The sequence below is a fragment of the Notamacropus eugenii genome, chromosome 3 (assembly GCF_028372415.1).
Source record: "Notamacropus eugenii isolate mMacEug1 chromosome 3, mMacEug1.pri_v2, whole genome shotgun sequence".
NCBI classification, from domain to species: Eukaryota; Metazoa; Chordata; class Mammalia; order Diprotodontia; family Macropodidae; genus Notamacropus; species Notamacropus eugenii.
Window position 1 is genome coordinate 312,183,416 of NC_092874.1, and position 12,648 is coordinate 312,196,063.

Sequence of the window (12,648 nt, forward strand, 5' to 3'; positions counted from 1 at the left end):
AGGTAGATGCTACTTATAATTTTAAGGAAGCCTCCATTTATTCCTATGCTCTCCAATATTTTCAATAGGAATGGGTGTTATATTTTGTCAAAAGCTTTTTCTGCATCTATTGAGATATTTTGTTGATGATATGATCAATTATGCTGATAGTTTTCCTAATATAGAACTAGCTCTGCATTCCTGGCACAAATCCTACCTGATCAAAGTGTATTACCCTCATGACAAGTTGTTGTAATATTTTTTCTAATATCTTATTTAACATTTTTGCATCTATATTCATTAGGGAAATGGGTCTATAAATTTCTTTCTCTGTTTTGGCTCTTCCCAATTTAGGTATCATCACCATAATTGTATCATAAAAAGAGTTTGGTAGGACTCCTTCTTTACCAATTTTCGCAAATAGTCTATATAGTATTGGAATTAACTGTTCTTTAAACATTTCATAGAATTTACTTATAAATCCACCTGGCCCTGGAGATGTTTTTCCCTAGGAGTTCATTGATGGCTTGTTCAATTTCTTTTTCTGAGATGAAGTCATTTAAATATTTTACTTCCTCTTCTGTTAATTTGGGGAATTTATATTTTTGTAAATATTCATCCATTTCACAAAGATTGTCAAATTTATGGGCATACAACTGGGCAAAATAATTTCTAACTATTGTTTTAATTTCCTCTTCATTGGAGGTGAATTCACACTTTTCATTTTTTTATATTAGTAGTTTGATTTTCTTCTTTTTTTAATCAAATTGACCAAAAGTTTATCAATTTTGTTGGGATTTTTTCATAAAACCAGCTCTTAGTTTTGTTTATTCAATAGTTTTCTTAATTTCAATTTTATTAATCTCTTTTGGTTTTCAGTATTTCTTAATTTGGTATTTAATTGGAGGTTTTCAATTTGTTCTTTTTCTAGCTTTTTCAGTTACATGCCCAATTAATTGATCTCCTCTTTCTCTATTTTATTCATGCAAACATTCAGAGATATAAAACTTCCCCTAAGAACTGCTTTCACTGAATCCTATAAATTTTAATATGCTGTCTCATTATCATTCTCTTGTATGAGGTATTGATTGCTTCTATGATGTGTTGTTTGACTCACTCATTCTTTAGAATTAGATTATTTAGTTTCCAATTAATTTTTGGTCTATTTTTGCATGGCCTTTTATTACATATAATTTTTATTGCATCATGATCCGAAAAGGATCCATTGACCATCTCTGCCTTTCTGCACTGGATTGTGAGGTTTTTATGCCCTAGTACATGGTGAACTTTTGTATATGTACCATGTAATGCTGAGGAAAAGGTATATTCCTTTCTGTCCCCATTCAGTTTTCTCCAGAGGTCTATTGTATCTACCTTTTCCAGAATTCTATTCACCTCCTTAACTTCTTTCTTGTTTATTTTGATGTTAGATTTATCAAGTTCAGAGAGAGGGGGAGGTTGAGGTCCCCCACTAGTATAGTTTTACTATCTATTTCTTGCTGTAACTCCCTTGACTTCTCTAAAAATTTGGATGCTATACCATTTGGTGCATATGTATTTAGTAAGGGTATTACTTCATTGTCTATGGTGCCTTTTAGCAGGATATAATTTCCTTCCTTCTCACTTTTGATTAGATCCATTTTTGTTTTTATTTTGTCTGAGATTAGGATTGCTACCCCTGCTTTGTATTTACTTCAGCTGAAGCATAACATTCTACTTCAGTCTTTTACCTTTACCCTATGTGTATCCCTGTTTCAAATGTGTTTCTTGTAAACAATATATTGTAGATTATGGTTTTTAATCCATTCTGCCATCTGCCTCTGTTTTGTGGGAGAGTTCATCCCATTCACAGTTATAATTACTATCTGTGTCTCCACATTCTATTTCCCTGCCCCCTATTTATGTTTTTTATTTCTTCCTTCTTTCCCCTCCTCAAAAGAATTTTACTTTTGACCACCACCTCCCTCAATATTCACTCCCTTCTATCAGCCCCCTCCCCCTTTTCTTTCCCCTTTCCCCCTCCTACTGCCTGTAGGGCAAGTTAGATTTCTATACTTAACTATGTTATTCCCTCCTTGAACCAAATCTAATGAGAGTAAAGCTCAAACAATACTCATTTCCCTTCTTTTTCCCTCTACTATAACATATTTCTGTGCCCCTTCATGTGATGTAATTTACCCTTTTCTGCCTCCTTTCCTCTTCTATTACAATCCCTTCACATCCCTTAATTAGGCTTTTTATCATCACATCAGTTAACATATACCCACATCCTCTCTCTCCCCCTGGGGTGGGTGTACGTACATTATATATCCCTTTTAAATGTTATTTATACACACACACACACACACACACACACACACACACACACACACACACACCTCAAGTTTAACAAGTATCATCCATATACAGATGTAAACAGTTTGCCTTTATTGAATAACAAGTTTTTTCTTGTTTACCTTTCTATGGCCCTCTTGACTCTTGTATTTGAAGACTCTTGTATTTGAGCTCACCTTTTCGTCAGGAAGGTCGGGAAATCCCTTATTTCATTAAATGTCCATCTCTTTACCTGAAATACTATGTTCAGTTTTGCTGGGTAGTTGATCCTTGATTTTAGTCCAAGCTCTATTGACTTAGAGAATCTCACATTCAAGTCCCTAGCTTCCTGAGCTAAGACTGTTTATCCATTCTGCTGGCTCCACTATGCCAAGATTTTTCCTGAAGTAATATTCTCTAGGTTTTTTAAGGTCAACAAATAGAGGGTGAGAACACTTATAGTTTACTCCACCATCTTGACTCCTGGAAGTTCAAGTAGGTGACTTTCAAACATTTAGTCTGTGGGCTGTTTGCCCCAGACTGCTGCAGGCTTTGCACTTCTCTCTAACCCAACTCTGCCAGACTCCTGTCCTTTGCTGAGAGGTTTGGCAGTTGGCACTGCTGCTGGTCATTCAGTCTGCCTAGGCTGCTCCCGTTCTAGTATGGGCACTGTGCTGGTGCAACTCCTGTGCTCCGTGCTCCCCCAGCCTGGTGTAACGGATCCTTCCTGTTGACCTTCCAGGTTGTCCTGGGCTGAAAATCTGCCACAGTCTGTATTCTAGTAGATTCTGTCACTCTAAAATTTGTTCAGATTCACTTTTTAAGAGCTATCTGAAGGAATTTGTGGAAGAGCTCAGCTGAGTCCCTGCTCTCCCATCTTGGACACAGTCCAAGGACCTAGAAGGTCATATGTGGCCTGGAAGTTGCAGGTTCCTATCCCTGGTAGGACTATAGTACTTCCCTGTTGAATAAACTCTAGTGGTTCTTTATTACTGGTAGGATACAATAATGGTTTGCTGTGTTGTAATTTTAAAGCCTGCTACAAGCTTACATTTAGCACTGCCTCTGGGCCATTCTCCTAAGTCACCCTCATAGATTATTTTTGCAAAAGGACAAATTCTACATCATGATGTGAGGGTAATTCTGTGCGTGCATATTCCTACAACTCACACATTTCCACCAAGAGTGCTTTCCATCAACAATTAGCCTGCAGATATCATTAGCTGTTAGCAAGGGCATTTACTAAGAAACCGTAGCAAAAGCAGTGCTTATAAAACTTTCTTCTCCATAAACCTGGGATGCTTTTCCATACATGTATACACAGTGTCCATGGGAAGAGTGGGAAGTAATGCTGGGGCACATGTGAAGGGAAAGTGTAGCAAAGGCACACATAATTCCTGTAACTGAAAGACCTAAAACCATGAGTCCTCACATGGCTCCCTTGGGTGCAGAGTTGGCTGTGAGGAGTCCCATTTCTCAGAGTAGCTTCCCATCTTGGGTAACTCTGTGTCCATGTTTGTCTTAAGTATATCTCTGTTTCCCACCTGATGTAATGTCTCCTACTGGTTGAGAAGCTCCCCTTAAAAGTTAGAGAGAGGGGGAGGGAAGAAGGGACTGGGGAAGAGAATCCCCCAGGGTCTTATTCCCTATGTGCTCTGGGATGTTACTTTCTTTTCTCCAGAGCTTAGCTATTTAAAGCTCCCATGGGTGTATGATTAATTTGCTTGCTTTCCTAACTGTAATATTTCTTATCAGAAAAAGACCTTGGGGATCAGTGGTTGTATATACCTCCTTATTCCTGTTATGTGGTCCTTATTTTTTATAATTACACCAACTGAAGGAAAGTAATCCCCTTCCCTTACATACATTAATTCCCCCTTTTGTACTCTATGGTCCATTCAAACTGGTCTTCTATTCCTCAAACATGATAATCCATCTCTCATTTCCATGCCTTTAAAATGGAATGCACTTCCTCATTATTTATTTCTCTACTCAAGCACCACATTCTACAGGAAACCATTTTTGGTTTTCCCACTCCCTCCCAAAATCACCTTTAATTGTTTTATATAAGTATTACATATACTTTTATCTCCCTTTGCAGAATGTAAGTCAAACAAAATCTAAAGAAGGAAAAGATAGAAAAAATGTAAAATATCTAATTGGAAAAACAACTGATCTGGAAAATAGATCCAGGAGAGAAAATCCAAAAGTTATTGGCCTACCAGAAAGTCATGATGAAAAAAGAGCCTAGACAATAACTTCCAAGAAATCATCAAGACAAACTATGAAGAAGTTCTGGAACCAGAGGACAAAATAGTCATCAAAAGAATCCATGGTTGACCTCCCAAAAGGGATCCCAAACTAAAAACACCAAGGAATATCATTGCCAAATTCCAGAGCTATCAAGTGAAGGAGAAAATACTACAGGTAGCCAGAAAGAAACTATTCAAATATCGAGAAGCTACAGTCAGGATCACATAGGAAATTGCAGCTTCTACATTAAAATACTGAAGGAATTGGAATATGATACTCCATAAGGCAAAGGAGCTGGGACTACAACCAAGAATCAACTACCCAGCAAAGTTGAGCATAATATTTCAGGCAAGGAGATGGACATTTGAGGAAATAGGAATTTCCAGATCTTTCTGATAAAAAGGCCGGAATGCAATAGAAAATTCGATCTTCAAACGCAGGTCTCAAGAGAGGAATAAAATAGTAAGTGGGGGGAAAAAACACTTGTTACTCAATATGGGCAAACTGTTTACATCTCTATAAGGGAAGATGATACTTGTTAATCTTAAGAATTGCACATCTATTATGAAATATAAAAGGGATATTCATATAAAGTAAATGATGTGATGATAAAAATGTGATTTGAGGGTGCAAAGGGATTGTAACAGGAGATGTGAAAAGGAGGAGGCAGAAAATGATAAATTACATCACAGGAAGAGGTACAAAATTATATTACAGTAGAAGGAAAGAGGGGAGGGAGATGAGCATTGTTTGAGAAGTACTCTCATCTGATTTGCTTCAAGGACGGAACGACAAACTTAATTAAGTATATAAATCTAACTAGCTCTATAGGCAGTAGGAGAGGAAAGGGGAAGGAAGGGGAGGGGAAGCTAAAACGGAGGGAAAAAGTAGTAAGGGTAAAGGGGAGTAAAAGGGAGGGGGGCTGAAAGAAGGAAGGGAAGACTGTGGGAGGTGATGCTCAAAAGTGAAAACTATTGAGGAGGGGAAGGGAGATGGGAGAACTAAAAGCACAAACTGTGGGAAAGAAGATGGAGGGAAAGACACAGATTGTAATCATAACTATGAATGTGAATGGAATGAACTCTCCCATAAAATGGAGACAGATAGCACAACAGATTAAAAGCCATACTTCAACAATATGTTGCTTACAAGAAACACATTTGAAACTGGGGGATACACACAGGGTAAAGGTAAAAGGTTGGAGCAGAATATATTGTGCTTCAGCTGATGTAAGAGAAGCAGGGGTAGTAATCCTAGTCTCTGATAAATCAAAAGCAGAAATAGATCTAATCAAAAGAGATAAGGAAGGAAACTATATCCTGCTAAAAGGCACCATAGAAAATGAAGCAATGTCACTATTAAACAGATATGCTCCAAGTGGTATAACATCCAAATTTTTAGAGGGGAAATTAAGGGAGTTACAGGAAGAAATAGACAGCAAAACTATACTAGTGGGGGACCTCAACCTCCCCCTCTCTGAACTTGATGAATCTAAACTCAAAATAAACAAGAAAAAAGTTAAGAAGGTGAATAAAACTCTGGATAAGGTAGATATGATAGATCTCTGGAGAAAATTGAATGGGGATAGAAAGGAATATAACTTTTTTCTCAGCAGTACATGGCACACATAGAAAAACTGGCCATGGACTAGGACATAAAAACCTCACAATCCAGTGCAGAAAGGCAGAGATAGTCAGTTCATCTTTCTCAGATCACAATGCAATAAAAATTGTATGTAATAAAAGGCCATGGAAAGATAGACCAAAATTAAGTGGAAACTAAATAATCTAATCCTAAAGAATGAGTGGATTAAACAACAAATCATAGAAACAATCAACAACTTCATTCAAGAGAATGACAGCAATGAGACAACCTACCAAGTCTTATGGGATACTGAAAAAGCAGTTCTTAGGGGAAGTCTTATATCATTGAATGCCTACATGAATAGAATAGAGAAAGAGGAGATCAATGAATTAGGCATGCAGTTGAAAAAGCTACAAAAAGAACAGATTGAAAATTCCCAAGTAAATATCAAATTACAAATATTTCAATATAGAAATATTGAAAACCAAAGGAGAGATTAATAAAATTGAAATTAAGAAAACTATTGAACTAATAAATAAAACCAAGAGTTGGTTTTACGAAAAAAACCAATAAAATTGATAAACTTTTAGTCAATTTGATTAAAATAAAGAAGAAAGCCAAATTACCAATCTCAAAAATGAAAAGGGTGAACTCATCTCCAATAAGCAGAAAATTAAAACAATAATGAGAAATTATTTTGCCAAACTGTATGCCCATAAATTCAACGATCTAAATGAGATGGATGACAATTTTAAAAAATGTAAATTTCCCAGATTAACAGAAGAGGAAGCTGAATACGTAAATAATCCCATCTCATAAAAAGAAATTGAACAAGTCATCAATGACCTTCCTAGGAAAAACTCTCCAGGGCCTGATGGATTTACAAGTGAGTTCTATCAAACATGTAAAGAACAGTTAATTCCAATACTATATAGTCTATTGGGGAAAATTGGGGAAGAAGGAGTCCTCCCAAATTCTTTTTACGATACCTAATATGTTTTTGATACCTAAACCAGGAAGAGCCAAAACAGAGAAAGAAAATTAAGGACCAATTTCTCTAATGAATATAGATGCAAAAATTTTAAGTAAGATTTTAGAAAAACAAATAGAGCAACTTATCACAAGAATACTACATTATGATCAGGTAGGATTTATATCACAAACACAGGGCTGTTTCAATATTAGGAAAACTATTAGCATTATTGATGATACCAACAACAAAACTAACAGAAACCACATGATTTTCTCAATAGATGCAGAAAAAGCTTTTGACAACATATAACACCCATTCCTATTAAAAACATTGGAAGGCATAAGAATAAAGGGAACTTTCCACAAAATAATAAGCAGTATCTACCTAAAACCTTTAGCAAGCATTATATGCAATGGGGATAAGCTAGATGCATTTCCAATAAGATCAGGGGTGAAACAAGGATGTCCATTATCACCACTATTATTCAATATGGTACTAGAAATGTTACCTATAGCAACTGGACAAGATAAAGAAACTGAAGGAATTAGAATAGGCAAAGTAGAAACTAAGTTATCACTCTTTGCAGATGATATGATGATATACTTAGAAAACCCCAGAGATTCAAGTAAAAAACTACTTGAAATAATAAAAAACTTTAGCAAAGTTCCAGGTTACAAAATAAACCCACACAAATCTTCTGTATTTCTACATATTAGTAATAAAACCTAACAGCAAGAGATAGAAAAGGAAATCCTATTTAAAGCTAGGGCAGACACTATAAAATATTTGGGAGTTTACCTGCCAAAACAAGCTCAGGGACTATATGAACACAACCACAAGACACTTTTCCCACACATAAAGTCAGATCTAATTAAGTGGAAAAACCTCAGTTGCTTATGGGTAGGCTGAGCCAATATAATAAAAATGACAATTCTACCTAAATTAATTTACTTATTTAGTGCCATACCAGTTAAACTATCAGATAATTATTTTCTAGAGCTGGAAAAAATAGTATCAAAATTCATCTGGAAGAACAAAAGGTCCAGAATATCAAGGGGATTTAATGAAAAATGCTAGGGAAGGTGGCCTAGCTCTACCACGTCTCAAATAGTATTACAAAATAGCAATTATCAAAACCACTTGGTATGGATAAGAAAGAGAAGGGTAGACAAGTGGAATATACTAGGTACTCAAGACACAGTAGGCAATGAATATAACAATCTGCTGTTTGAGAAACCCAAGGACCCCAGTTTCTGGGATAAGAACTCACTATTCAACAAAAATTGCTGGGAAAACTGGATAACAGTGTGGTGGAAACTAGGCATAGACCAATGCCTTATACCATACACAAGAATTAAGTCCAAATGAGTACATGATCTAGGTAATAATGATTGATACTATGGACAAATTCGTGGAGCAAGGAATAGTGTATTTGTCAGATTTATGGAGAAGGGAAGAATTTTTGACTAAAGAAGAGATGGAAAGCACTATGAAGTGTAAGATGGATAATTTTGATTACATTAAACTGAAAAGTTTTTGCACAACCAAACCCAATGCAACCAAGATTAGGAGGGAAGCAGAAAACTAGGAAAGAATTTTTGCAGCTAGTGTCTGTGATAAAGGCCTCATTTCTAAAATATATAGAGAACTGAGTCAAATGTACAAAAATACTAGTCATTCCCCAATTGATAAATGGTCAAAGGATATGAACAGGTACTTTTCAGAGAAAGAAATCAAAGTTATCTATAGTAATATGAAAAGATGCTCTAAATCACTATTGATTAGAGAGATGCAAATCAAAACAACTCTGAGGTACCACATCACACCTGTCAGATTGGCAAACATGACAAAACAGGAAGATGATAAATGTTGGTGAAGATGTGGGAGAGTTGGAACACTAATTCATTGTTGGTGTAGCTGTGAGCTAATCTACCCATTCTGGAGAGTAATTTGGAACTATGCCCAAAGAGCTACAAAAATATGCATACCCTTTGACCCAGCAATATCGCTTCTAGGACTGTATCCCCAAGAGATCATAAAAATGGGAAAGGGTCCCATATGTACAAAAATATTTATGGCAGCACTCTTTGTGGTGACCAAAAACTGGAAATCAAGGGGATGCCCATCAATTGGGGAATGACTGAATAAATTATGGTATATGAATGCAATAGAATACTGTTGTGCTATAAGAAATGATGAACAGAAAGACTTCAGAGAGTTCTGGAAAGACTTATATGATCTGATGCTGAGTGAAAGGAGAAGAACCTAGAGAACTTTGTGCACAGCAATGACCACAATGTGTGAGAATTTTTTCTGGGAGACTTGGAACTTCATTGCAATGCAAGGACTTAAAAAAATTCCCAAAGGTCCTTTAAGGCAAAATGCCTTTCATATCCAGAGAAAGAACTATGAAATTCAATCACAGAATGTAACAGATCATTTTTTTGGTGTGTATTACATTTGGTTTGTTATGTGATTTCTCCCATTCATTTTAATTCTTCTACACAGTATGACTATAGTGAAAATGCATTTAATAGGAATGTATGTGTAGAACCTATATAAAATTGTATGCCATCTCAGGGATGGAGAAGGAAGGTTGGGAGGAGTGAGAGCGAAAAAAATCTAAGTTATATGGTAGTGAGTGTAGAACACTGAAAAAAAATAAAATCAATAAAAAATCTTTAAAAAAGATTTTCCTAAAAAAAAAGAAAAGAAAGAAAATCAGAACCTTTTCTAATACTATGATACTTTCTTTGACATTCTCTAATTATATGACAAGGCAGCTAGGTGGAGCACTGGATAGAGTGCTGAGCTTGGACTCAGGAAGACCTGAGTTCAAATTTGACCTCACACATTTACTAGCTGTGTGACCTTGGGCAAGTCACTAAACCGTTTGCCTCAGTTTCCTCATCTGTAAAATGGCAAACCACTCCACTATCTTTGCCAAGAAAACCCCAAATAGGGACACAGAGAATTGAACACAACTAAATGACTCAATAACAATTATTCTATGATATCTCAATCATTTTCTAAGAATTTCCAAATATCACTGATAATGGATAAGCAATCACAATTGCCAGTACTTTCAGCACTTTGAGGATGTAATTGTCTGGGCCAGGTGTCTTGAATACATGAATATGTATTCCTATTATCTCCTTGTTAATCTTTAGTATCAGCTCCCTCTAAGTCATTTTTGTTCTCTCCTTTGCAGTTCACCAAACATTTTCCTTGCCAGAGGAAACAAGGGAAATCACCTGAGCAGTTCTGCTTTCTTTCCATAATCTATTATCCATGTATTTTGAGTTATCAAAAAAAAAGGGAAAAAAAAGAAAAAAGGAGGGAGGAAGGAAGGAAGAAAGGAAGGAAGGGAGGGAGGGAGGAAGGAAGGGAAGGAGGAAGGGAGAAACAACAAAAACCTCAAAATCCCTTATTGTTGACACGAGGAGCTTCACGTAACAGGAATCGGAGGCTGCCTGCAAGGCATGCTTCCATATGAGATCCACCTGTGCTGGGAGTATTTGTACCGCAGGGTCCAGGAGAAGAAGCAGCATCTTCTGCAGGAGAAGAAACTGAGGCTCCAGAAAGCCCTCGAAGATGATCAGCCAATTCCGACCAAGCTGCGGAGGGAGGCCCTGAGTCTCCACAGGGCATTGGAGTTTGATGGCACTGGAGGGGAAGGTGTTTTGAGTCACCAAGATGACAAATACCAAAGACCCCAGAATCATGATCACCACATCTTGAGATCCCAGCTCTCAGCTCAATATGTTTGTCAAGTAACTGAACCTGATATTCCCTGGTGCTACCAGAATGAACCAGAATCAACATGAAATGGGTGCTCTTGTTCATGCTTGTAAAGCCAATGGAGTCACAGATCTGTTGCTGGTGCATGAGCACAGAGGGACACCAGTTGACCTCATTGTGAGCCACTTGCCCTTTGGGCCTACTGCATATTTCACACTGTGTAATGTGATGATGCGGCCTGACATTCCTGACCTTGGTACAGCCTCAGAAGCTCTTCCCCACCTTATCTTCCAAGGTTTCTCTTCCCACCTTAGACAGCGAGTCTCAAATATCCTCCAATACCTTTTCCCCGTACCCAAGGATGATAGCCACTGAGTCATTACCTTTGCCAACCAGTATGACTATATTTCTTTTCAGCGTCATGTGTACTGGAAGCCAGATCACAGCACAGTGGAGCTGACAGAAGTGGGGCCCAGATTTGAGATGAAATTGTACACGATCCACCTAGGCACACTAGAGTACGAAGCCACAGCAGATGTGGAGTGGCACTGGCACCATGCAGCCCGAAAGAGGACCTTCCTCAGTGTCTAGGAAAGGATTTCCAAAAAGGAGTATCAGAGCATGCACTGGACCACAGCCCAAGACAAAACCTAAGGAAACCTGCCTTACCTGGGGAGAAGCCAACTTCCCCATCTCCTGCACCTCTCATTTCTGGGACCTCATTTAAAAAAATCCCTTATTGTTCTCACCTTTCCTTTCCAGCTTTAGTTAGTCCAGTTTTAGAATTCCTAAAGTCTACTTACAGAATTTGCCTCTGCTTTTATACTTCTCTCCCTTTGCTTGCCCTTACTTTCATCTGCTATGTATGTCTTTTAAAAAGATATTAGTTGATAAGTTTGCTGTTTATATCAGTTTCTCTCAACAACATTGGTCTTAAAAAGATTTTCAGAAATCTATTCTTTTCATATCCTTTGGCTACACTTCTTCTACAGAATTTTAGACAATTGGAATACTACCTACCATTTCACCACTTACAAGTCTTCTCTTTCACCATTACAGCCTTTAAGGCTGGATAGTCACTGCCTATCCTCATGCCCCACCCTCAACCCCAGCAAGGTTCCTATCATCTCAACCCTAACAACCAATGTCTGTTTGTTCCACAGAACACAATCCAAAATAAAAATCCCCATCCTTGCTTCTTCCCTCTTTCAAGGTAAATATTTACAAAGACCAAATATTTCTGACTCTAAGGAAGTTTGCTTTGGTGTTTTGTTCTTACAAAACAGTGAAGAAAGGGAGTGTATCTTTTTATATTTAAATAATGTTTTACATTCCCAACATGCACAGGAACTGACAAAACATTTGTTTTTCATCATCGTACTTAATATTGTAAAGATTTTACCACCACACTTAATAAAAGTCCTATTCATAGAGAATATGAACAACTCTGTGGTTCCCCCCCCCTCCCCATGATACCGGCTAAAAATAAATGCATCCCAATGCCTCAATCTCACAACTGACCCTGTAAGATAAATAATAAAATCATTCAAATCTATACAGAACACTAAATTATTACTTAATGGTCACATAGATAGGTTGATAAGAGAGAGTACGTATTCCCTGATTTAGAGATGAGATATTTGGTTTCAAAGTGGGAAAATGGCAGTATGAGGGTGGGGGGAGGAGGAAGACTAATATTAGACTATCACAAGTCTGGCAAACAATACTCCAAGTACTCAAGCCCAAAATATCATTATAATATTTTATTTTCTTTGTTTGAGCAAAGGAAATCATGAGCCAGTGTA

General features: G+C 37.1%; 1 pseudogene; it reads left to right on the forward strand.

Moving 5' to 3' along the window:
- The first annotated feature begins 10,483 nt into the window (after positions 1–10,483).
- Positions 10,484–11,434, forward strand: LOC140531566 (U3 small nucleolar ribonucleoprotein protein IMP4 pseudogene; annotated as a pseudogene).
- Positions 11,435–12,648: the final 1,214 nt, after the last annotated feature.